Source organism: Globicephala melas, chromosome 1, assembly GCF_963455315.2.
Source record: "Globicephala melas chromosome 1, mGloMel1.2, whole genome shotgun sequence".
Lineage (NCBI taxonomy): Eukaryota > Metazoa > Chordata > Mammalia > Artiodactyla > Delphinidae > Globicephala > Globicephala melas.
Window position 1 is genome coordinate 70698227 of NC_083314.1, and position 24970 is coordinate 70723196.

Consider the following 24970-nt stretch of genomic DNA (forward strand, 5'->3'; position numbering starts at 1 on the left):
ATTTCTAATGGCATTTAGTTGGGCACAAAGCCACTCAGAAAAAGGACTATATTCCTTTGCAACCAAATGAAGCCATACATTCAAGTTCTGGTCAATGGACTTAAGGAGAAAGGGTGCACGAAACTTTGTCAAGGTGGTGATGGTGGAAGGCAACCTTCCTCCTTCCCTTTTCTCTTCCCTGCTAGCTAGAATGCAGGTGTGACTGCTAGAACTGGAGTAGCCGTCTTGGACCATGAGATGGAAACTGCAATCTGAGATTTATGGACCAATAAGATAAAGGAGCTAGTGATCCTGACGATCAAGGAGCTACCGTAAGATCTCCAGAACTTCACATGAGAGAGAAGCAAAATTCTAATTTGTCCAAGCCAGTATTATTTTGGATTTTCTGTCACTCGTAGCTAAACACAACCCTGATTACTTGTTATATTATAAATTTGTGAAATAATACTAATGGTATTTACTCAAGAGAAATCTCAATAAGGATTAAAGTAATCAGAGACAGCTTTACTCTTTTTGACAGCATTCCAAAATCCACATTTGTTATCTGATATTATCTGATATTGTTATTCTTAATATCACCCTCCCATTACTTATTTATTAAAGAACCTGTATAGGAAATTCAATCCTGGAAAAATACAGGTACAATTAGATGAATCTGAACAAAACTCTTTCTTTCCTATTAAGTCAGTTAATATAATCCAACTGCAACAAAGGTGAAGCTACTTAAAAATAAAAAGGAAAAGTAGAAAAAAAAGATGTTGCCATAGAGATAAATATGATATATTTTGTCACTGTCATTCAAAACTATGTTACTAACTTTACGATATCTTCAAACGGACTCCTAAAAAGCCTTTTATAGGACTGAGATACCAAGGGTTATCTTCAGGGAGGAAACTATGTGCACAAATATTATAATCAAAGCTTTGTTATTTTTATTCCCAGAGGAAGTTAGAGAAACACTGGTGGGAAAACACCAAAACATTTCACTATGAGAATGAAGCATCAGTTTTCCAATGTTACACAATATTGTGCGTGAGAAAATACACTATTTTCATACAGGTCTCCCAATCCCCTCTTCCAAGCACTTGTTAGAAAAAGACAAAATATTAGTGCATGATACAGCATCCGAAGTTATCTGTTTCTTCTCTTTTTAAGACAGCTAAAGCATTGGAGACTGACTTATCAAAAGAACAGGACCACATTTTGCTCAGCTGGAGGTTATGATGGTAAAACACAATAAAACTGAGGTCCTACTAAGTTTTGCCAAATGTTGATTCTACATATCTGTGTAGAATAGAAACTGACCTTAACTTAAACTAACTCACTAGGTTAAATGACCCTTCCCACTCCCCTCTAAAACTTACTGACTGATGCCCCTAGCACACTGAACATTCATGACTAGTTTTTGTATTTTGCCAAAACTACTTTTGCTAATTGCATTTGTTACTAATTGTGTAATTTAATAAACTACTATGTAACTGATAAGATACAGCGTGAAAAGAGAGCACTGTGAGTATAGTTTATTGCAAGAAAGACAACATGGAACTTTAGTAGATCTGGACCCAAAAGGAATTGGCCCTACCTCAAAACGTGGCAAATGAATGCACATTTATATAATTAACTGAAACAAAATAAGATACATATACATCTTAAAAAAAAAATGATCCCCTGCTTTAACCAATTTTGTTAATTAACAGATTACCCACTAGTCTCTGCTGTACTAGGTAAAACAGCTTTTCCTATATTAGGAAACTCTGACTCAAGGCTGGAGTTATTTATTTATTTATGCTTTTTTAAAATTTTTATTTATTTTTGGCTGCATTGCTGCGTGTGGGCTTTTCTCTAGTTGCGGCAAGCAGGGCCTACTCTTCATTGCAGTGTGCCGGCTTCTCATTGTGGTGGCTTCTCTTGCTGTGAAGCACAGGCTCTAGGCCCGCGGGCTTCAGTAGTTGTGGCACGTGGGTTCAGTAGTCGTGCTCATGGGCTCTAGAACGCAGGGTCAGTAGTTGTGGCACATGGGCTTAGTTGCTCTGTGTCATCTTCCCGGACCAGGGCTCGAACTCATGTCTCTGCATTGGCAAGCAGATTCTTAACCACTGCGCCACCAGGGAAGTCCCTGGAGTCCTTTATTTTTGATAGGAAAGAAGGTCCTTAATATCTAATGATGTCCTGTAGGAATGAAGGAAACTCAATCTGCAACAGGTGGCACTTCTGACACTAAGCAGCTTTCACTTAGATCACTTAGATCAACATGTCAAAAAGTTATGCAGGGCTTCCCTGGTGGCGCAGTGGTTGAGAATCCGCCTGCTAATGCAGGGGACACGGGTTCGAGCCCTGGTCTGGGAAGATCCCACATGCCGCGGAGCAACTAGGCCCGTGAGACACAACTACTGAGCCTGCGCGTCTGGAGCCTGTGCTCCGCAACAAGAGAGGCCGCAATAGTGAGAGGCCCGCGCACTGCAATGAACAGTGGACTCCGCTTGCCACAACTAAAGAAAGCCCTCGCACAGAAACGAAGACCCAACACAGCCAAAAATAAATAAATAAAATTTAGGAAGATATAACACATTATTTAAAAAAAAAGTTTTGCAAATCAGGTCCACATTAATAACAATAGCCTCTTAATATTTTATATTTCATCCATATACACTGGATTACATAGATGGGGTTGGTTTTCCAACATAGAAAACTGTTAAAACCAGACCAAAAATAAAAAGAGCATCTATCCTCATTTGAAAAATAGCTTTGTATTAAATTTTCTCTGATCTATGTTCCTACCCTAGAGAACTTTTGTGTTCTATCACTCTACCTCATTTATCTTACCAAGTATCTTTCAAACTGCCAAACAAATTGAAGAGCACATCAAATCTTTAAAATAAGAAGTTCAGGGCTTCCCTGGTGGCACAGTGGTTGAGAGTCTGCCTGCCGATGCAGGGGACATGGGTTCGTGCCCCGGTCCGGGAAGATCCCACATGCCGCGGAGCGGCTGGGCCCATGAGCCATGGCCGCGGAGCCTGTGCCTCCGGAACCTGCGCTCCACAAAGGGAGAGGCCACAACAGTGAGAGGCCCGTGTACCACACACAAAAAATAAAATAAGAAGGTCAAAGTAGTAATTAAAAGTAGGCCTTTCACAGTTATTTATCAGATTCACAATATTCTGAACTAATGTTAATTTCTAGTAGTTATACTAATTGTTGATCAGAAACCAAATGTGTCCCTTCATTTAAAGCAATTAAAAAGCAAAAGCAATCAGAAAATTTGAAATCATTTAAATACACAGACACACATAGGGACATATCCTGAAAATAAGAATTGCAAAAAAAAAAAAAATTAGAGGTAGTAAAATTAAGTATAGTGTAATCATTTAAAAGCCTATTAAAATGTCTATGATGTAGGACTTCACATCATAGTAAAAACATAGGCAAAGTACATTACTCATCCCCAAAGTAGAAACAGTTAATAGAAATAGCTATATGAATGCAGTATTTGTGCCACTAATGTATGCAATAAAACTACAGACCAGTAAAAGGAAATGTAAAGTTTGCATCTGCGCCATTAGCACACGTCAGCCAGAGGCAGAATAAATCAAAACTACTGGTGCACAACAGATGGCCCAAGAGTGAGCCAAGGTTCACATTTTGACAAGAGGAAAATTTTGACACTAAATTCAAATTTGATAATGCAGGCAAGGTCACCAGAGGAATAATTAGCTTGAAATTCTAGTAAGTACAAACTCAAGTTTAAGAGATGGTTCTCATATCAAACTCTATAGGAAGCCCCCAGAACTGCCCAGCTGATTTTGAACTCCCCTTTTATTCACACAAAAAAGTGTATGACTGAACCATACAAAACTGTCATTTTTGTGAGTCAAATCTCAGTAATTTCAGGGGACCGCAGCTGCGCAGGCCGCAGGAGGCCAGGTGCAGATGTATGGCTGCTGCCATAAAAGATGCAGGTGTACAACCTGAAGAGATATCCTATATCAATGCACATGCTACTTCCACACTATTGGGAGACGCTGCTGAAAACAAAGCCATCAAACATCTTTTCAAAGACCATGCACACGCTCTTGCCGTTTCCTCTACCATGGGAGCCACCAGACACCTCCTGGGGGCTGCCGGGGTGTTGAGGCAGCTCTCACCGCCCTGGCTTGTTATTATCGAAAACTGACACCTACTTTAAACCTAGACTGTACAGAACCACAATTTGATCTCAGTTATGTTCCACTCAAGACACAGGAATGGAAAACTGAGAAAAGATGTACTGGACTCGCCAATTCCTTTGGTTTCGGTGGTACTAATGCAACACTTTGTATTGCTGGCATGAAGGACAAATCATTTGCAATTAAATACTGATTTTTAAATGTTATAAACTGCATTAAGTTGGGAAATAATGTTTACATAAATGCATATTTTTATATATCAAAAAAAATCTCAGTAATTTAATAAGGTTCAACCTAACAGTTATATATGTCTCTTTTTCAAACCCAGAATTAATTTTGAGTTTCATGGTCAAAACAAGTCCTTGTAAACTTTCCCAAGGATAAGACAGTAGCCTCCAAATCACTCCTATCTCTTGATGAGAGTTTCAGGGAAAGTGTTTATAAACCTGGGTAGGATTGTTTTCCCTGAAGAAAGCTCTTAGACAAAATGTTGGTTACGTGCTTTGGACAGGTAGAGGGCTAGGAAGTTTTTGACTCTATACTTCCTATTACTTCATTCAATAATTTGAGCTCATCAAATTTCAAAACTTTGTCAGCTATAATACAGGGCTTCTTCAAAGGCCGGACCGTGTGTGATTTAGGAAAAATACATTAGGATTCCTGAAACTTGTTATCAATCATCATTTGTTGAGTGCCGAGAGTGGGGCAATCTGAAAAATGTCTTATTAAGGAAAAAGATCAAACACTAAATGCATAGAGGTTAACCATATGAGAGTTTGTCAGACATAATGTTTATAAGATGTTCCATTTTAAAAACTGACTTTACTCAGGACTACTGGCAGGAAGTGAATTTCCTGAGAATTAAATTGCATCCTACAGATATGCTACCAAAGCAAAGCATGGGGAAGGGACAGAGGGAGGGTCTGAGGCTATAGCAAACTGAGTCAACAAGTTTTCTGAAAAAAGAGATTAATTAGGAAACACTTCAAGGAAAAAGTTAGATATTGATATCAAAGAGAATTACTTTACTTTTTGTTGGAAAAAATGGGGAAAATGTTGAGGCCCCCCAAAAATGATTTTTTAAAGTTCTAGGCAGAGGCTCTAGGAATGGGGTAAAGTTGTACAAGAGTAGTCTCAAATACCCTAGGTGTGTAAGCAGGGGACGGGAACACGGGGAGATATTATTCTAGCTGATTCCTTCATATCAGTGATTCTACAACCTTCTAGAGGTGGAGGAAGAGGGGTCCTACTTAATTTATATTTCTAAAGGTATCTCTCCTTGCCTGATTCTCAGTGTCTGGATATTTCCCCAGTCTTCACTACAGATCTTGATCCTTTCCTTTCCAAAGCAGTTCTGATCTTGGTTTCACACAAAGAAATAGGGAGGACTGTGAAATATCCATAAAGAACATTTTAGGAAAGATTGGACTTGACAAGACAAACTACAAAGTGGAAAAAAAAAAAGTATGTCCCTTAAATTGCTTTTAATGCCCTTAAAATATTAGTCCATAATCTGCAATAATCTGATTTATCTACCTTAGTGGACAAAATTTCTCTTGAGATCTCAGGTTAGCAAAATAGCCAGACTGAACACCTGCTCACACTAGAAGCTGAGCTGTACTGCCAGCTGCAATCCTTGCTAAGGATGGAGGTATGATACTATATAGACCTATTCCATAATTCAGAGTTCTCTTTTCATATCCCATAGGGTATACTTTCTAGAACCTATTACAGTTCTCTTCATTCTCATCATAAACGGAACAGCATGTTCTCAGTTTCCAAGTGAATCTTTGCATTTAAATGCATTTGTGGAAAATGAGTGAAAATTTTGTTTTCATTAGTCAAATATTGTTCTAAGAAAGGATTTCAACTAAATTTCAGGTAGAAATGGTTTAAAAAGACAACTATGGTACAATAGTATAAATTTTAAGTTCTGCAATAGTAAGGTATCCCTCTGAAAGCATTTAATCTTATGCTCAAAGGAAGCCAGGATCAGAAGTGAACATGGTGACAGTACTAAGTCCTTTTGAAACAGAAGTTCTTAACAAAGGATACAGAGAATCACCTGCAGGACTTTACAATATAAATACCCAGGCACTCTACTCCCTAAAAAAATAAAAAAATCTGGCATGGTAAGTCTGAGGTGGGCCAAAATATTGCATTTTTAACAAGTATCCCTGGTGACTCTAATGCAAACCATTCCAGGACGCTGATTTACAAGCACTGGCCAGCATGACACAGATAGAGATAATGAGCATGGACTCTGGACCTGTACTGCCTGGGTTTGAATTCTGCCTCTACCACTTAATCTCTAGCTGTAGGATCTAAACCAAGTTCCTTAATCTCTCTGTGCCTTCGTTTTCTCATCAGTAAAATGGGGACAGTAACAATACCTATTGCATGGATTGTTCATAAAGATTAAACAAGTTAATACTTTAAAGCACTTGGAATAGTGACTTGGCACATAGAAAGCACTATTAGAAGTGTTTGGTAATTCTTTTTTAAACAAAGGATTCAAAAGTTTGAGGTCAGAGAAGTCCCTGAGGAAGTGCAACAGGTAACATGAGCATGGGCACTGACACTGCTGTTTGGGTTTATTCCTTTCCACCTCGTAGTGGAGAGCCACCGTTCCACTGCTGAATAAAGGAAACCGAGGGTGACAGGCACTTACAAACTGATCCAAACTCCTGAGCCTAGGAATGAAAGCACTGTTATAATTTGAGCTGCGGCCTTTGTGTGACAGAAGAGAGACTGGGGCAGTGACTCTGTGTGTGTGTGGGGGGGGGGGGGGGGGCAATGGGGACATTTTGCTGTTGTTTAATATTCCCTTTAAAGTAGCTTCAGTAGACTCCATTAAAGAGCTACATTACTTATCAAGTTTTGGAAGTTTGGGATTTGTATTTCTTTTGGATGTGTCACTATGCCAAAATTAGTCTTTTAAAAGTGCAAGCAAAAAAGTCTAGTTTTATTTGAATTACACAGATAAAGGGTCTTTTCCTCTGTGGGGAGACTTCATAATGGTCTTCTGGCAGGGAAGCACCTTTAAAAATCAAGTTAAATCCCAGTCCCAAAAAAAAAAAAAAAAATGTCACAGGCCTAGTTACTTGAAGAATTTGGGCAGCCACTATCTGTGCAACACATGCCTTTCTCTTCTTCCCTCCACCGATAATGTCTCCTATACCCCACCCAATCCCTGGCCTGGCCCAGCCACTCAGCTTCTGCTGTGGCCCAAAGCACTTTTCCCCTAGCCTCAACCCAATTTGCTCTTCTGCAGAGTGGTATTTTTCTCTTTCCCCTCCAAAGGGTCACAGCTACGCCTAATATCCATCCAGGTCTAGCTGAGACTAATCTCATCCCCAGAAATGTGCTCCTACTAGTATGTTCAGTAGTGTTGCCTCCATTTAGTTTGACCAGGCTGCCATCGTGAATCCCAGTGTAGGTTATAGGGGCCCAGAGATTTGGGAGAGAGGACATTGAAGGGCCTATACTATAAGGTACAAAGCAGGAGAGATCAAAGCCAAGTTTTTAATTCGATACTCTTGATATTTAATATTGGTAAGGCAAGCCATGGATTACATTCCTGAGCTTATTAAATAATTTTCATTTTGGTCATGTGAATTTCAAATTAGTTTCCCTAATCTTTAAGATTTTGTACTTAGTTCTTATAGTACTAGCTGTTGGTTTGGCTATCCAGCATTCCAATAGCTTTTCTATTTGTTGGTATCACCACTGAGTGCATTTTTGTGAAGGAAATATCTCCAACTACAGAAGCCTGAAGCAATGAGACACAGCCTCTCTCCCAGCTCTCCGGCAACTAGAGCATGGACATGTGACCTAAGCTTGGCCAATCACATACTCCTTTTAAGTTCAAAGACTTGGGCATTAGTGAATAAAGACTCAGAGAGATACAGATTATTCATAGCTGTGAAGAGAGTCTGCCACTGGCAGTAGTACTAGCAAGCTGTGGGGTGTTGAGTGGATGGTGGTCCTAACCCAACTTCTTGAGCTGAGACAATGGCTGTGTTCTTTGCTGTGTGGCCTCCTTTGGTTCCCACCACGTTTCAAGCTGAATTCTCCAGCCTTCCATGGAGTCTGTGAACTAACAAATAGCCTTCCAATAAATTCCTTTTCTGCTTAATGTCTACAGTTTCTGCTTTAAGTTACAGTAGGTTTCTGTTGTTTACAACCAAGAAACATTACGAGCACAGAACTGTAATTTCATTTCTGACATATTTGATACTGCCAGTTAATGTCTGACCTAAATATTAATTTTAATTAGATTAATCATGGCATTACTTTAGGTAGATAAAATACAATAGAATGAGTCATAAATCAATGGACCTCCTTATTTCCCATTTGATGCCCAAAGTAATGAAAATTGACTCTGTCACTACCATTCTACCGTAACCAGCCTCATAAATATTATATTCTAATTGACAAAGCCACTTGCTTTTATCCAGTCCTCACCCTAGATTTTTCTCTGCAGCATTTGACATGCAACTTTCCCTTGTCAAAATCTCTTAGTTCTCATTCCCCTCCAATGTTTTTGTTGTTGTTGCCTTCTCTTACACCACATCCCACATTAATTACTCGTGTTTCTTACAGATGAATCTTTTTTTAATTTTTAAAAAAATTTCTTTATTTTTGGCTGCATTGGGTCTTCATTGCTGTGTGCGGGCTTTCTTTTCTTTAGTTGCGGCGAGCAGGGGCTACTCTTTATTGTGGTGCATGGGCTTCTGATTGCAGTGGCTTCTCTTGTTGCGGAGCACAGGCTCTAGGCGCGCAGGCTTCAGTAGTTGTGGCTCGCAGGCTCTAGAGCACAGGCTCAGTAGCTGTGGCGCAAGGGCTTAGCTCCTACGCGGCCTGTGGGATCTTCCCGGACCAGGGCTCGAACCCGTGTCCCCTGCATCGGCAGGCAGATTCTTAACCACTGTGCCACCAGGGAAGCCCCCCAGATGAATCTTTTTTCAATCCATATTGTCACCTGGCATTCTCATCTAGTCCCATGACTTGAAGTATATGTCTGGCTCAAACCTCTCAAAACGTTAACTGAAGACCCATATTTACAACTGTTCACTAAACATCTCCACTGGAATATTCGTTAACAGGGTATTTAAACTACAATTTATCTTCCCCCTGTGTTTCCTATTTTAGTTAACTCATCTATTTCTATCTAGTTATCCAAATAGAAACCTAAAATCATCTTGGACTCCTCCATTTTTCTTACTCTCAACACTAAATATGACCCTCATTCCCAAGCGTAAGTCTGCATTAGCTCCTCTCGTATACCCTCTACTCACTCCTTGGTAATCTCATTTAGTCACAGGGTTTTAAATATTATTAATATACTGATGACTCCCAAGTTTACATTTCTAGTCCATCTCACTCCCTTGGCCTTGACTCCTATATACAACTGCCTACTCAAAACATCCCCTTGGACATCTCATGGTTAAGATATCCAAAACTAAGCTCCTGGTAGACCTCTCAAATGTACTTCTTCCATAGTGTTTCCCACTGAGTGGTAAGGCCATTCTTCTAGGGTGCTCAGGTCAAAAATATTGTAGTATGCTTCTCATACTCCACATCCAATCCATCAGCAAAACCTACTGATTCTACCTTCTAAGTATATCCAGAATCTAACCATCAGTCCAAACCATCTTCATCCATTGTCTGTATAATTACAATAGCCTCCTAAATGGTCTGCCCACTTCTGCTCTTCCCTCCTTGAAGTTTATTCTCATCACAGCAACCAGAATGATCCTGTTAAAATGTACATCAAAATGCTCCAATGACTTCCAATCTCACAGTAAAATTAAAATAACCTCAATGGCCTTTAGAGATGTATATGTTATGACCCACCTAATTACTTCTCTGACATCATCTTCTATGGTTCTTTTCTTAATTATGCTCCAGCTGCAACAGCCTCCTTTCTTGTTCCTCACAAATGCAAATGTTCTTGCCTCAGGGCCTTTGCACTTGCTGTTCCCCCTGGAATATCCTCTCCTAAAGTATGTGCATGGCATGTACCTTCACCTCCTTCAAATCTTCACTCAAATGTCAACTTCTCAGTCAGGCCTTTCTTGGCTACCCTGGTTAAATTGAACAACACATCCTCACCAAACGCACTCACATCCTTTCCCTTCTCTGCTTTACTTTTCTCCCTAACATTTACTGTCTTTATCCTTTATAAGCAAGCTCTACAACAGCTGGCATTCTTATCTGTTTTGTTCATTGGTGAATCCCCAGGATCTGTTACAGTCTTTCACATGATAGATATCCAAAAATGGTTTATAATATAAATAAGTTAGCTACAGGAGAGTTTTAATAATAGCTTTTTAACTAGCTCTCTGCCTCCAGGAGGCAAGGGCCCCTAAGACCCTTTCAGCAGGTCTGTAAGGTCAAACTATTTTCATAATAATAATAAGACATTATTTGCCTTTTTTCACTCTGTTGAAATCTGAACCAATGGTGAAAACGCAAGGTAAAACTGCTTGGCCTCGGCATGAATCTAGGTGGTAGCACCAAACTATAATAGTAATCATGTATTCTTCACTGCCACATACTCATAGTAAAAATGAATCAATGAATGAATAAGTAGATGAATATAAAAACTTTAAAAGCCAATTCCAATTAAGAATATCCTTGTCGGGCTTCCCTGGTGGCGCAGTGGTTGAGAGTCCGCCTGCCGATGCAGGGGACACGGGTTCGTGCCCCAGTCCGGGAAGATCCCACATGCCGCGGAGCAGCTGGGCCCGTGAGACATGGCCGCTGAGCATGCGCGTCCGGAACCTGTGCTCCACAACGGGAGAGGGCCACAACAGTGAGAGCCCGCGTACCGCAAAAAAAAAAAAAAAAAAAAGAATATCCTTGTCAAAGCAGTAAAAATTATTAATACTCTCTGTGATGGGGGAAAAAAAACTTAAGTGACTAAGTTGCCAGCTGAACTACACACTTTATTATTTTTTTTTTAATATTTATTTATTTGGCTGCACCAGGTCTTTGTTGTGGCACACGGGATCTTTTTTTTTTTTTTTGGTTGCAGCATGCGGGTTCTTTTAGTTGCGGCACACGGGATCTAGTTCCCTGACCAGGGATCGAACTCTGCCCTGGGAGCACGGAGTCTTAACCACTGGACCACCAGGGAAGTCCCATGAACTACACACTTTAACTTGAAATAGTGACTGACAAACTACTGTTACTCAGGCTTGGGTATTCATCAGACGTTTTCGTGAAAGTAAGAGAAGCAAGCATGTCACTTCAAAGAAAACAGTCGACAATATGTATTGCAAATGATAAAGTTTGAGCTGTCAAGCAAAACTCAGAATTTTGGAAACATAGTATCCACCACCATGAGCATAACTTTCTTGATGTGATTAGTAGTGATATTAATGAATGTGATTTTTAAAATATTGTATAATGAAATATGTTAATATCTGGAAGATATGGATAGTTCAGTGAATATTTTCCAAATGACCGGTGGATGATATTACAAAATCATCCACAGGTAAAAGTTCCATTCAAAGTATAAGACAGATTGATGGCTTTTAATGTTACAGAGTATACAAGTTACATTGATATGATGTCAGATTCCATCTTGAACTAATCTTTTAAGAAATGATCACTTGTTGAGCTTTGATGCTGTATCAAAAAAATAACCCACAATTATCTAAAAAGAGTATTAAAATACTCCTCCCTTTTCCAATTACATAACTGTATTTTCTTCATATATTTCAACCAAAACAACATACTGCAACATATTGAATGCAGAAATACATGAGAATCCTGCTACTTTATTAAATCAGATCAGACATTTGCAGAACTGTAAAACAATGCCACTCTTCTCAGTAAAAAAAATTTTTTCCTCTTTAGTATATAATTATTTTTCATTAAAAATGTTATCTATTTTAAAATATAATTGTTTCATTACTGTTATTTTCAAGTGAATCATTAAATATTTTAAACACTTCTTAGTTTTAATTTTTACTAATGGCTAAATGATATTGAATATTTTTGTGTGTTATTAGCCTTTTTGTATATCTTCTTTGGAGAAATGTCTGCTCAAATCCCTTGCCCATTTTAAAATTGAGTTGTCTTTTTATTGTTGAGTTGTAAGATTTCTTTATGTATTCTGGATACAAGTCCCTTATAAAATATATGATTTGCAAATAGTTTCTCTTATTCTGTGAGTTCTCTTTTCTCTTTCTTAATAGTGTCCTTTGAAGCATAAAAGTTTTTACTTTTGAAGAAGTCAAATTTATTTTGTAAAATTTTCTTACTTGTGTTTTTGGTCTCATATCTAATGCAGAGTGGCTATATTATCTTACATTCCCATCAGCAGTGTATGAGTGATCCAATTTCTCCATATCCTTTCCAGCATTTGGTTTTGTCACTGTTTTGATTTTTAGTCAACTGTTAAGGTATAATTAAAGTATCGACTCCATTCTCAACCTTCTGGGACCAATCCTACCCACCCACTTCTCTTTGTGTTTCCATTCTCTACCACCTAGGCCTAGGCAAAATTAACTGACCCTCATTTGTGTTTCCACAATCTCCCCCTACTAAATCGCTTAACATATTATAGTTTGTGTTCATATGTCTGCTTCTACTGGGCTGCATTCCTTCAGGGTAAGATTCATAATGGTGGGCTCCATAGGCTTCCTTAAGTTATGAGACTTTCTACTTAAATATGTAAATATATTTTTCTTGAGAGAGGGAAGAGGTCCATGATCAAAACAGGATGATGAATCACTGCTTTAAAGAGAAAACATCTCTCAATTCCCAGCATCTCAGACTAAAGGTACTCAATAAATATTTTAACATGAATGATGTTGTTTTAGTGAAAAAAATTCTCTCATTCAAAATTGTTTCATATCTTGTAAACAAATGACTTTCATGCTATAACAACTACTTTATTTACATTGAAACAAAAAGATTCACTTATAGACAAAATGTGCTTAAATGGTTAGATTTCATTTACAGTGAAACAGTGAGAAATCTTTAGTAAAAGCATTTTATAAGAAACTGTATTCTCGCAATTAATGACCATTTCATTTCAGATTATCATTTTCTAACATCCCAGACATGATTTAATAGAAAACTGCTGATTTAATAGATTAAATTGCTCTGGTCAGTTTGTGGTTATTCTATCATCATGGTTATTATTCACTCATATCCTTAGAAAATCTTTTTAATCTTAATCTCTTTCCAACAATTAAATGCACTCTTTTCCCAATACATCTTAAATTCCACCAAAACAAATATTATTCCTGATCTGTATTCTTAATATGATGAGATACACTACTAGGAATAAAAGGAATTTAGGGCTGGTCACTACAAAGATGACTTAGAAGAGATAAGAAGTTTGGAATTTCTGTCCCCACAGCACTAAAGTAAATTGGGCAAATAATAGAAACTCATTAAAACTTAAAAAAAAGTGAATAAGTGAATGGGTGAATCTTTTTTCTTATTGTTACAGGGAGTCAAGTCAATAGAATATGAAGTATACTTATTTTAAGAGACTTATATGTCTAGAGATGCTATAATGTTTCTTTACAAACTTTGTTAGTTTTAAAGATGGCAAAAACAAAGCAAAGCAAAACACACATGCATAAAATAGAGAAAGGAGAAAGTTTAGGGCACCAAAATAGACAATATCTTCCTCATCAGAAACAGTAAAATGAGGAATACAGCTGGAGGAGATCACACTTATTGGAAATCATTTACTCTCCTCATCAGAGTTCAGCTGTTAAACAGATGCCTCTAAGAAACAGAAGCCATCATTCTAAGATACTGCTCGACACTTACCTATGGAAACACTCAAAACAATGTAACAAGAACCTAAGCTGGAGTTCACTCTCCAGTGTGAGACCTTCACAAGTGCTGATATGAGTAATTAATGGTGAAGCACTAGAGGAAATAAGATGTGCTGAGCCCTGCCCTGGAATGCCAGGTCACACAAAAGAGTGTTCCTCATAATCAGACTCTGAATAGATGGGAGACCTTAGGCAAGATACTATACAAAAATAATGTTCCTTATTCTAGAAGGGTTTTTTGGGTGGGGTCAGGGGGATTTTTTTCTCTCAGTTTTGAATCTTTACTCCCAATAAGTAAATATTTTATTAGGAAATATGGTTATAGATATGCTCTTTAGATCTATCAAATGGTTGTGAGCTCTGACATTCAAAGACTGTAAAAAATCATCTACCAACACAGAACTCAAAAGATGTGTTGAATGACAATCTGAAATGCCTGACTGAAGTATCAGGCAATTATAAAGAGGAGCAATAAACTAAAAAGGAAAATAAAAGCCTAACAATCAGGAAAACAAATAGGTACTATTTTAAAAAAACCACCAAGGAAAGTGTTTAGGAAGTGAATACCAAATAATAAAGGCAGGAAAAGACATTCAGTTGACTAATCTGACCCTTTTCTTTGTTTCAACATACTCACAATTATTAAGCAAACATACCAAACTGCTGCTTTCTAAAATGTTAAAAAGTAATAATAATAATCCAAAGCAATCTAAGTTTTTCCTGAAGCTTTTCTATTTCCCAACTTCTGCTATATATGGGACATTCAAAAAGCATATAAATATAGAATACATATTTAACTAAGAAGGTGATAGCCAATAAACTGAAAATCTGGTCCCAATTTCCAATTGTACAATTGTAAAGTACAATTGTACAGTACTCCCTGAAATCTAATAAACTCAAAGGTTTTCCTTTATTTCCTTTCTTTCCCACCACATTCTTTCAGGTATACTTAACTTAGCAGTGAGGGTTCTTGTGTCTGTATTGCCCTTGATCTTTATTATTCTGTGCTGGGATAACCTTTCCACCTTACTTGACTTAGCTCATACATTTTTTTTTTCTTTGAAGTCTTTATGATCATCTCCCTCCTGACCCACAAATCTCATGTCTCAAGTCTCATGTAGGAGATTTTCTTAAAAATCTGCTATTACATTCAAAAAGTCAACCAAAATATGACAGAAATTTTATTAGCAAAATATGACAGAAATTTTATTAGCAAAATCACAGAGTCATAGGGCAGGACGAGACCTCAGAGATCACTGCAGCCCATGCCCTCATTCGAAAATATTGAGGCCTAGCTGCAACTTAGACCAAGCTCTGTCGATAACAATTTTATTCCAATCTACCAAGAATCACCACATCAAAATAAATGTTTCTGAAATCACCAAGAAAAATGACGGTGAGACCTCCAAAGTAGAAAATACAATTCACTCATGAAAGGCAATTTATCAAATTGCCAAGGGTGCTGGATTCTGCCCACTACCTAGATAGGTTTCTGGGATGTCCCTAAATAAAAGGAAATCAATATCCATCAGCAACTTAACCAACATAATTATCTAACACGTCGTATTTGTCTATAACATAAAATTTCCCCTCTTTCCCTTGTGTACTTCTCATCTTTCTTTGGTGTGTGATCAGGAAGCATATGCCACCTGTAACATAACTCTGAATCATATAATATCAGGATGTTAAACACACTGGGAAAAAAATTTTTCATCAGAGATAATCTTTATAGCCTCTAACTTATATGAATGATAGATAATTATATGAAAGACAGAACTAGGGATGATTGTAAATAAAGATGAGTGTAATTATTTCAATATTATCAATAGGATCCTAAAATGCATTTGCATGAACAATTCGAACACAGTCACATATTAAAATGTTAATGTCAAAATAGGTATAGGCAATCTTATGTTAGGAATTATTCTTGTATGTTTTAAGTCATGAGTAGTGGAAACAGTCCTATAAATCTTTGAATCTATTATTTCCACAGCTCCTAGGATATATCTTGTTCATGAAAAGAACTGAGAATTGTTAAACGATTTTCTTTGTTCACAAAGAGGAAATAAATGTGTGGCTATATTGTGGGCAAAGAATGATCAAAGTACAATTGGATGACAATTGTATTTTTTTCCACAGCTATTATTTCCACAGCTCCTAGGATATATCTTGTTCATGAAAAGAATTGAGAATTGTTAAACGATTTTCTTTGTTCACAAAGAGGAAATAAATGTGTGGCTATATTGTGGGCAAAGAATGATCAAAGTACAATTGGATGACAACTTTCAGACTACAAAACTTTTCTAGAAAATAAAATCACTCCAATATAAAATAGTAGGTTAAAATTATAGTATAGTGGTTTTAAACCACCAAACTTCAGGTGAGTATATACCTTAGCTATTTATTTATTTATTTACTTATGATCCAAGAGCAAGTTCAAAATCTAAAAAATAGCTGCTGTCTGCTACACACATTAGTATTGCCAAAACTATGAACAGAAATCCAATTGATGGATTTCTTAAGTTTACTGGGGGTGGGGGTAGGGAGGAATGTTGGGACTGAAGAATATGCTTGGTCATTCAAGAGTAACTGGCTTTAAACATTACTTCAAATAAATACATTCAAATACTTCATATGTATGACAAACAGGAAAATCAGTTCTATTACAGTTAAGAATAATGTTTGTTGGTTAACAGGACAGAATAATGTTTGGGTGATTGACACAGTGGTCTCTCTACTGTAATTTTATACTAAAACATCATAACAATGTTACTAAGGTTATACAGCAAAAGTATTGCCAAATGTAAGTTAGTGAATGCATTAATACTAATGGTGAGCCCAAGAACATGTACAGAGTTTCATATACACTTGAACAAAATAACATATCAGTAAATCCTCAGGATATGTTAATCAATGGGCAGGTACAATTTGATGGTTTAATGAAATAATACTGCTTCTTTAAATTATTGAGAAGAGATCAAGTTTGGGATTAACATATACACACTACTATACATACAATAGATAATCAGCAATGACCTACTGTATGGCAGAGGGAACTCTACTCAATATTCTGTAATAACCTATATGGGAAAAGAATCTGAAAAAGAGTGGATATCTGTATATGTATAATTGAATCACTTTGCTGTACACCTGAAACTAACACAACATTGTATCTCACCTATACTCCAAAATAAAATAAAAATTAAATTTAAAAAAATTAGCCATTAATCTGACAGTGTAGCTAAATATTTCCAAACTAATTTCAGAGTAAATCTAATTAGTTTAGAAATTAATTAAGTTTCAATGAGACTAAATAATTAAAGGAATAACTATATCCTACCATTAGTTCATTAAAAGGAACATCAATCTGCCTCTTGTATAAACATATATTTAGAATAGTACTACTGTGAAGTAATACTAAAAGTCTCAAATTTATTTTCTAGGCAGAACTTTTATATTAAACCTTTCTGAATAAATTTAAATAATTTCTGAGGTAGGAATGGAAGAGCTAAAAGAAATATTTTATATTTATTTAATACTTCTTTCTGACTACAATAATTCTTATAGCCTTTGCTATGGGAATTATCAAAGTTTTCATTTTTCAAATGTCATTTTTAGTTTTCAAATTTTCTTACGGGGCTAAAGTTCATTAGTTTTACACAAAACGTTTATAGAATGAGCATGTCTCAGGTAATACATAAATTTATGTACTTGAAAAGCAAAGAATTAGCACATACTAAAAGATTAAGGAGATATTCTTTTAATAAACTACCATTATATGCTTCCTTTAATCAAGCTATTCTGACTTCATTTGTTGCCATTACTCTTAATTCTTTCTAAAAGTATAAACAGAAATTAGATTCTTAAGTAACATTTAATACTTCCTACCATATGAACTATGTGGTCTTTAGGACTTCTTATAATACAGTGCAATAATGTGGAATTTAAATGCAAAAGATTATATTCAACTTATTGGTTTCTTATTGAAAATATTAACCCTCAGCTCATGAAACTCATAAAAATGGCCTTTTCATTACTCCTCTACAGAATAGCAAGCATATTAGTCTGTCAAATTTCTTCAGCTCCAGAAGTACTGGAGTAAGCTATGAAATATATAGATAATGGGTTCAATAATTTTGAGCTTGTCTCACAGCATAAAATGCAGAAAAGAAGAAAAAAATGTTCACTGATATTAAAAAGGTAGAGGAATAAGACAGTGATGGCTGAGCTCACTACACTTTTCAAATTGTTTAAAACTTATGAAATAATTTTTAACCAGAATGCTTTGTCTTTATATTTATTAGCAAATAAAACTTAAAATCTAAGAAAATTCTAATACTTAAGAGAATACTTTTTAAAGTATTTAATAAACTATGTAACTTTTAAGTATTTAAGAAATTAACTTTTTAAATACAGAAATCTGGAAGGGTAAAGCATTATGTTCATGACCACAGAGAATCAGTTTTGAAGAACAAAATTCTTCACTCTTTGATACACTAGATTTACTTCTCCATAACTCTTGGTTAGAAAAGTAATAAGAGAATTACTGATGCTGTTAAGGGGGTGAGAGAGTTGTTTTCAAATGGGCTTACACAGCATGGGAATTCAGTACACAGGTTTGGAATAACTTGCAGCTGTTGCAGGGTGAATAGGCTTAAGGAAAACACTGGGAATATTGAAGGAGAATTACCGGAAGTACTTTAAAACATTTATATTATTGTGATAAGAAAAAATGTTTAATTAGATGCCTAAAATTGGTCTCTGTTTAATTCTGAATCAAATTTTTAGATGTCTCTCATCGTTACATATTCCTGGGTATACATCCACAAACATGCTCAATTGTAACAAAGTGGCTCACTTACTATATGTCTTATGAGAAAACAATTTCCTTTAGTTTGATCCAGTTTTGGTTTAGTTCAATGTACTTCAAAATACTTTATAAATTTACTATATGCAAAACACCATGAGGGATAAAGAGTGAAAGACCCTCACTCTTCTCAAGAAACTTAGAGAAAATAGATATTATATATTATACAAAAATAATACAAAGAAACAGTATTACAGAAATTCAGTGGAATTTTCGGGATTTAATTGAGTGCTCAAATGCTGCTCCCTGAGGAAGAGCCTGATTTTGCCTGTAGGTATTTGTAGGTACCAGAGGTACATTATTCTTTCATCCAGGTAAAAACTGTTAGGAAAGTGTCTCAATCATCAAAATAAGATGTTAACCTTGTCATCTATTTGGTTTCTAAAGCATATGGAGTCACCCTGAATCAGCAATACAGAATATCAGTACTCTAAGCTCTCACCATAAGTCTGGATAAGAGATATGATATTTAGAAGGTATGCTTAAGGGGCATGCTAGCCAACCACTCCTTTAGGCATTCCAAGTTCCAAGATCAAGTTGAATTCTGAGAAGGCTTGATTCACTTTTACTGAATTGTATATTATGAAAAGATGACAAATCAATGTCTACGGTTAATGTCCCCATCATATATCACTGTAGGTTTTGGTTCAGCTTCAAGACTCATCCCAATTACTTTAGAAAACTTAGCTCTAGAGCATGCTGTCTAATGCAAATATACTGCAAACCATATATGCAAGCCACATGTAAACTTTCTAGTACACAGTAAAAAGAAATGGGTGAAATTAATTTTAATAATCTATTTTATTGAACCCAATATATCCAAAATTATCATGCAACACGTATGTAATCAATGTAAAAATTACTGAGATATTTTACTTTTTCTTCTTCAAGCTCTAAGTCTTCAAACTCTAGTGTGCAGTTTATACTTACAGCACATCTCCATAAGGACAAGTTACATTTGAAGACTAGTGGCTACTGTAGTGAACATAGTGCAGCTCTAGAAGATAAACTTCTTTTGGGAAATGGCCCTTTAAGCCTTCGTCTCCAACAAAAAACTACAGCTCCTATGCTTTCCCCCTTTATTCTGTAGGTTATTAGGGACAGAGCCATGACAACTCCACTTAGCAGTTCTTTGGTGGTGAAGAATGAGGGTTGGGGTACTGGGTCAGTAGGATATTTTAAACCCATATATTCAAAAGTGAAATAAACAAAATCGTGTACTAAACTTCTCCCCATCTATCTCCAAATGCTCTAACAGCACCTCCTTCCAACACAAGTGGCATGGCTGATAGTATAGAATAATGCCTCCTCAGAAGGAGAAGTGGAACTGGAGGTATTGAAACTCCTGAGTTTTGTTTAGTAAGGGTCATTTTTATGACCAAAATTAAGTTACAGTTAACATATAAATTTAGAGATTGTTTTAGATTTCTTTATATAATCTCTAATTAAGTAAAAATATTACAGCCCATTCTGGTTTAGAAACATTTCAACTTCTCTTAAATTTTGCAGAATAAAATAATACACCAGTTCATAGGGATATGTTAATTTATGGAATTCTACTGGTTTGCACGTTTTTAGAACTCCCTTTTAACATAATCTCATTAATAAAAAGGAGGTAGTACAATGCAGTGAAAAAAGCACTAGCCTGAAATGGAAGATGATTTGGCTTCTAGACTTTTGTCACACGAGTTGTGTGATGTTATATAACTCTCTGGATCTAAATTTCTTCATCTGTAAAATTAATGGGGCAAAAGTACATCCCTCAATCTCAAAAATCTTAATTGGAAACTATATATTTATTCAAGAATTTCAAAATGCTATATTATCTGAAGCAAATGGTATTTCCAATGTAACGCTGTAAAACTTTGTAAGAGTGAGATTAAATAACAAAGCAAAAATAAATGGCCAAGTTGTAAAAGGAACTTAATTCTGATTGCAGGTTTAATTCCTGTCCATTAGCTCCTGCTAGCTTTTCACCAATAAGTAAAAATAACACTTGACGTTCTCTATGTGAGAGAGTTCATTAAATTCAGTTTAGTATTGAAATATTTTAAATTTGAGTGACAGGGATCACTAAGCTTCACTGATAAGATTCTGCTAATTGAACTTTAGGAACTTGAAGACTTATCACAATAAAGAAAGCAAAGAAAAAATATATACAAATGTATAATCATCTAATATTAAATGCCTATTATTGTTGATGAAAAGATAAGTCATGAAACTTCTGTATTTCTATTCTGCTTCCCATGGATAATTTCAGTTCGAGGTAGGCAGATACTCAATGTGCTAGCAGTACAGTGTTGTAATGCAGAGAACAGGGGTGGTCCAGCACCTGTTTCTGTAACTGACTGAGTCCTTTGTTTTTTCAAAAAGATCAGGAATTTTAAAAAAATGCCTTGATGTCAGTGCACAATAGCATCTTTCAGAAATGTTTAAATGTTGACAGAGGAAGTAGGATTCCCTCCTACTCATACCAAATCATGCAAGCAGGAACAACTCATCTAATCAGTATAAGACAATGTAATTGCTTTCTTGAACATATTTATAAGGTAATAAAAAAATTTTTGAAGGGGGAGAGGAATAACACTAAATAATAAAATGGCTAATGCCATTATGGAACCTCAACTCAAAAGCAGAGTAAAATCCTAATATAAATATCTAGACATTCTCACCGTCATCTAGGCACATGTCCTCCTTGCTACTTGATCTTTATTTTCCACAGTCCACTCAAAACCCCTGCCCTAGATGAATATTATTCTCACAGTTAGGTAACAGAGCCTTAAGAATCCTTGGAAGACAAAATAAAATGGGGTTTATTGCTATCTGAATCTGGAGATATCGGCCAAATGAAATTCTAATTAGTAAAACTGGGTTTATATATAAATGCTTATCTTCTACAGATGTATGTATAATCTTTGTTGCAATAATATAAAGACATGTATGTATTCTTTAAAATAAATGATACCCACAAATACGTTTCAACAATTTTGTTAAACTAGTGGGTTATGGATGATTTCTCCCAGTTTTTCAAATTTCTGAGCATTGAGATAGTCCTTTTGAAATTGAAATAACATTTTAAACTGATCGCATAGTTATCTATTAATGGCTGAGGCCATTTGGTAAGAGTTCTGTAGAAATATGAAAACCTCATAAAGACTATAAAAAAATGTTGCCTCTAACCAAAGAATTTATAAACAATAATTTAAAAAAACCTCCAATCTCCAAAGTTTAAGAACTTTAAAATTAAACCTCTTCTATATCATTTATATGGCTTAAGAAAGGTATTTCACTCAGTTCTAAAAACCAGATCTACCAATTTTAGAATTTCCAATCAAATCTGCGTTAGTAGCTTTCATGAATCACAAAAAGAACTTAAAACTAAAATTATTTAATTTAAAATGATTTTTTCAAACCATTTCCTAATAACAAAACATCATTACACACACTTTCTCAATTCAGCTGACTTTTAAAAAGGAATTAAAAGGGGCTTTAAGTGCTAACAATTAGCAAATGATTCATATTGGATACCATGTTTTGACACCAGTTCCTAAAATAGGTTTGTTATTATAAAAGCTTTTGCAACCATTTGCAAGAAGGGGAAATAATAAAGGACTTGATTTTTGCAGAAGTAGGGACTTTATAAAAGCAATCCAGCTCCAATTTTGTTTGACATAGTGTTAGAACAGGGAATAAAATGCAAATACCAGAATTCTTTAACTACAAAGGACATGCATATTTTTTTAGTAAAAGACATGTTTGGGTATTAGAGACAATTTATTTCAACCTGGCATAGGGTTTGACAGCTTAAGAGTATAAGGAACAAGCAAAAGATGATGGTTGTATTACGTATGGAACAGATATTTTAAACCTTAGATGATTAATTAACTATGATTGAAAAACAAGCAACAATTGGACTTCCCTTACATTGTCCACTACACACTGGCATGCAATTAAATGCCTGTCAAATGATATGAACTGATGTAGGATTCCTGGCACTTATCTGAATCAGATTTAATACCTTACAAGGGAAATAAAGAGAACTCTTGAGGAAGAATGTTAAAAGCAAACAAAAGTCTTTCTATTAGGCAATATCTTTTGTCATTTTATAAGGTCCAATTTGAAAGATTCGCGCTTTTCAGAAGTTCAATGAAAGAATAAACTTGTTTTACCGTGGCATCATCTTTTTAGAAGTTTACTTTGAAAATAAAGCTTCCACTAAACCAGTTACAAATTTTTCTAATCTATATAGGTCAGAATAGACACACAGTCATATTCATTTTAGTAAGGACAGGCCCAATTATAAGGTTATATGTTATACAGATATAACTGTAAGTAAAAATTTTTAAAAAGGTGATTGAAACAGAATTTTATCTCTAATTCACTTCACTCATGAAGAAACAGTTGTTTTACTCCTTCAGGTCAAACAGATAAGGAAAATGAAAAAGCAAAAGAAAAGCCAAAAATCATTAGGCACTTCCTGGGTAGACTGACACTACCTCAGAAAAAACGTAATGGGCATTACTATCCACCCTAGAAAAACAAAAAAGAACCCACTAGAAATGTGGTGTAGTCAGACTAAGAAATATTTCTTTTTTTAAAAAAAGATGCAAAAGAAAACATCTCTGCTTTCATCTTAAACAATTCTTGCTGTTAAATAGGAAATGCTTTCATAGCAGCTTTTAGAGTCAAGTCTATATAAAAAAGGTTTGTGCTGGTTTTCACCCTTGACAACCAAAACGCATTGTTGAAAAGAAACTCCTAAATAGTCTCGTTCAAAAGTGATTTCGCTCATTAAATGGGGAAAGGGGAGAGGGGAGGGATGATTAGGATCAATTAAAAGAGAAGACAAAATAATCATGTTTTGACCCTATCTAAAGCAAGATCTGAAGGTAGTTTCATTTGTAGCAAGAAATATATTCCTAAAAAGATATTGCACAAAGGGGAAAAAAAGGTAGAATTATGTAAGTTTCAGTAATAGATTCTGGACTCTGACTTATATAGTTACCTAGTTTCAGAGGGTCTTACATTATGCGGAAAAGAAATTTCAATGGGAAATAACATTCTCATTTCTCACAAAAAATAAATTTAATCCCTCATAATTTCCCTACCAATAACTTATTTGAGAAATAATTTATTGCATGAAAGTACTACTATAAAAGTACATTAAAAGGTTAAGCTCACAACTTACGTATGTATACGGTGTTGAAAATATTATAAGGATTCAGGGCACAGTTAGTTGAATAGGAAAAAGAGATGAAGCTGTCACTTGTACACAGGGATAGTCTCATTCCTATCTACAAAAAGGCTCCCGCTCTAACTTTTTCTAAGTGTGTATTATGTAAGTTCCACAGGTGGTGATTTTGAGTGATGAAGATCCTCAAATAATACTAAAACTGCAAAAAAAAAAGTTTCAATAAATACACTTCAGCTGGCTGAAGTATCTTCATCATCAAAAAAGATACAATTCTGAACAAAAACCACTATGGAAGAATGATTCATCATATCACATCACAAGAAATTCTCTGATGCAGAAGGTGACTTGGGGTACAGTAATTTATCTTACCTGCAAATGAAATCTGGAAATGCTGGATTTGAAATATACCAACAGTATAGATCACTATTGAGAAGATGACAACGGTTTCCCCTCAACCAGGCCTCAAAAGCGGTCAGGAGGAAAAAACCCAGTCACGTTTTAGAGTATTTAGATTTTTTAAATGACCCATACAATTTGAGAGGAAAACTCTTATGAGAGCCTATAAGAAATATCTTAAGAGACAAAAGGGGAATGGAGATGAAAATTGGTTGAAAAAAATGTGATATAAAGCTTAAAGGACTTGGCAGGGACTTAAGAGATAAATGGATACATAGAAGAAATTCTAAATTGTGTGTAAAAGGAAAGTAGAAGACACTGAGATGGTAGAAGGTTGTGCAAGGAAGCTGCTTTCAAAGATTTCTCTTCATTCTAAGGGAGGTATGGATGTCCATTTCTTTAGAACACTTAAGACCTATTGCTCTTTACATGCTCATTTTTCTTACACATCAGAGTTGAAAAATATCAAGGGTACGAGTCTAGTTGAGAAGGGAAACTATACATCTGAAAATTAAAGTTCAGATAAGCATACTTAGGC

General features: G+C 35.6%; 1 protein-coding gene across 2 annotated transcripts in view; it reads right to left on the reverse strand.

Moving 5' to 3' along the window:
• The window catches only part of ATF6 (activating transcription factor 6), a 220448-nt gene that overhangs the window by 55213 nt on the left and 140265 nt on the right, over positions 1-24970 (reverse strand). The gene's annotated exons all lie outside the window — the stretch shown is intronic.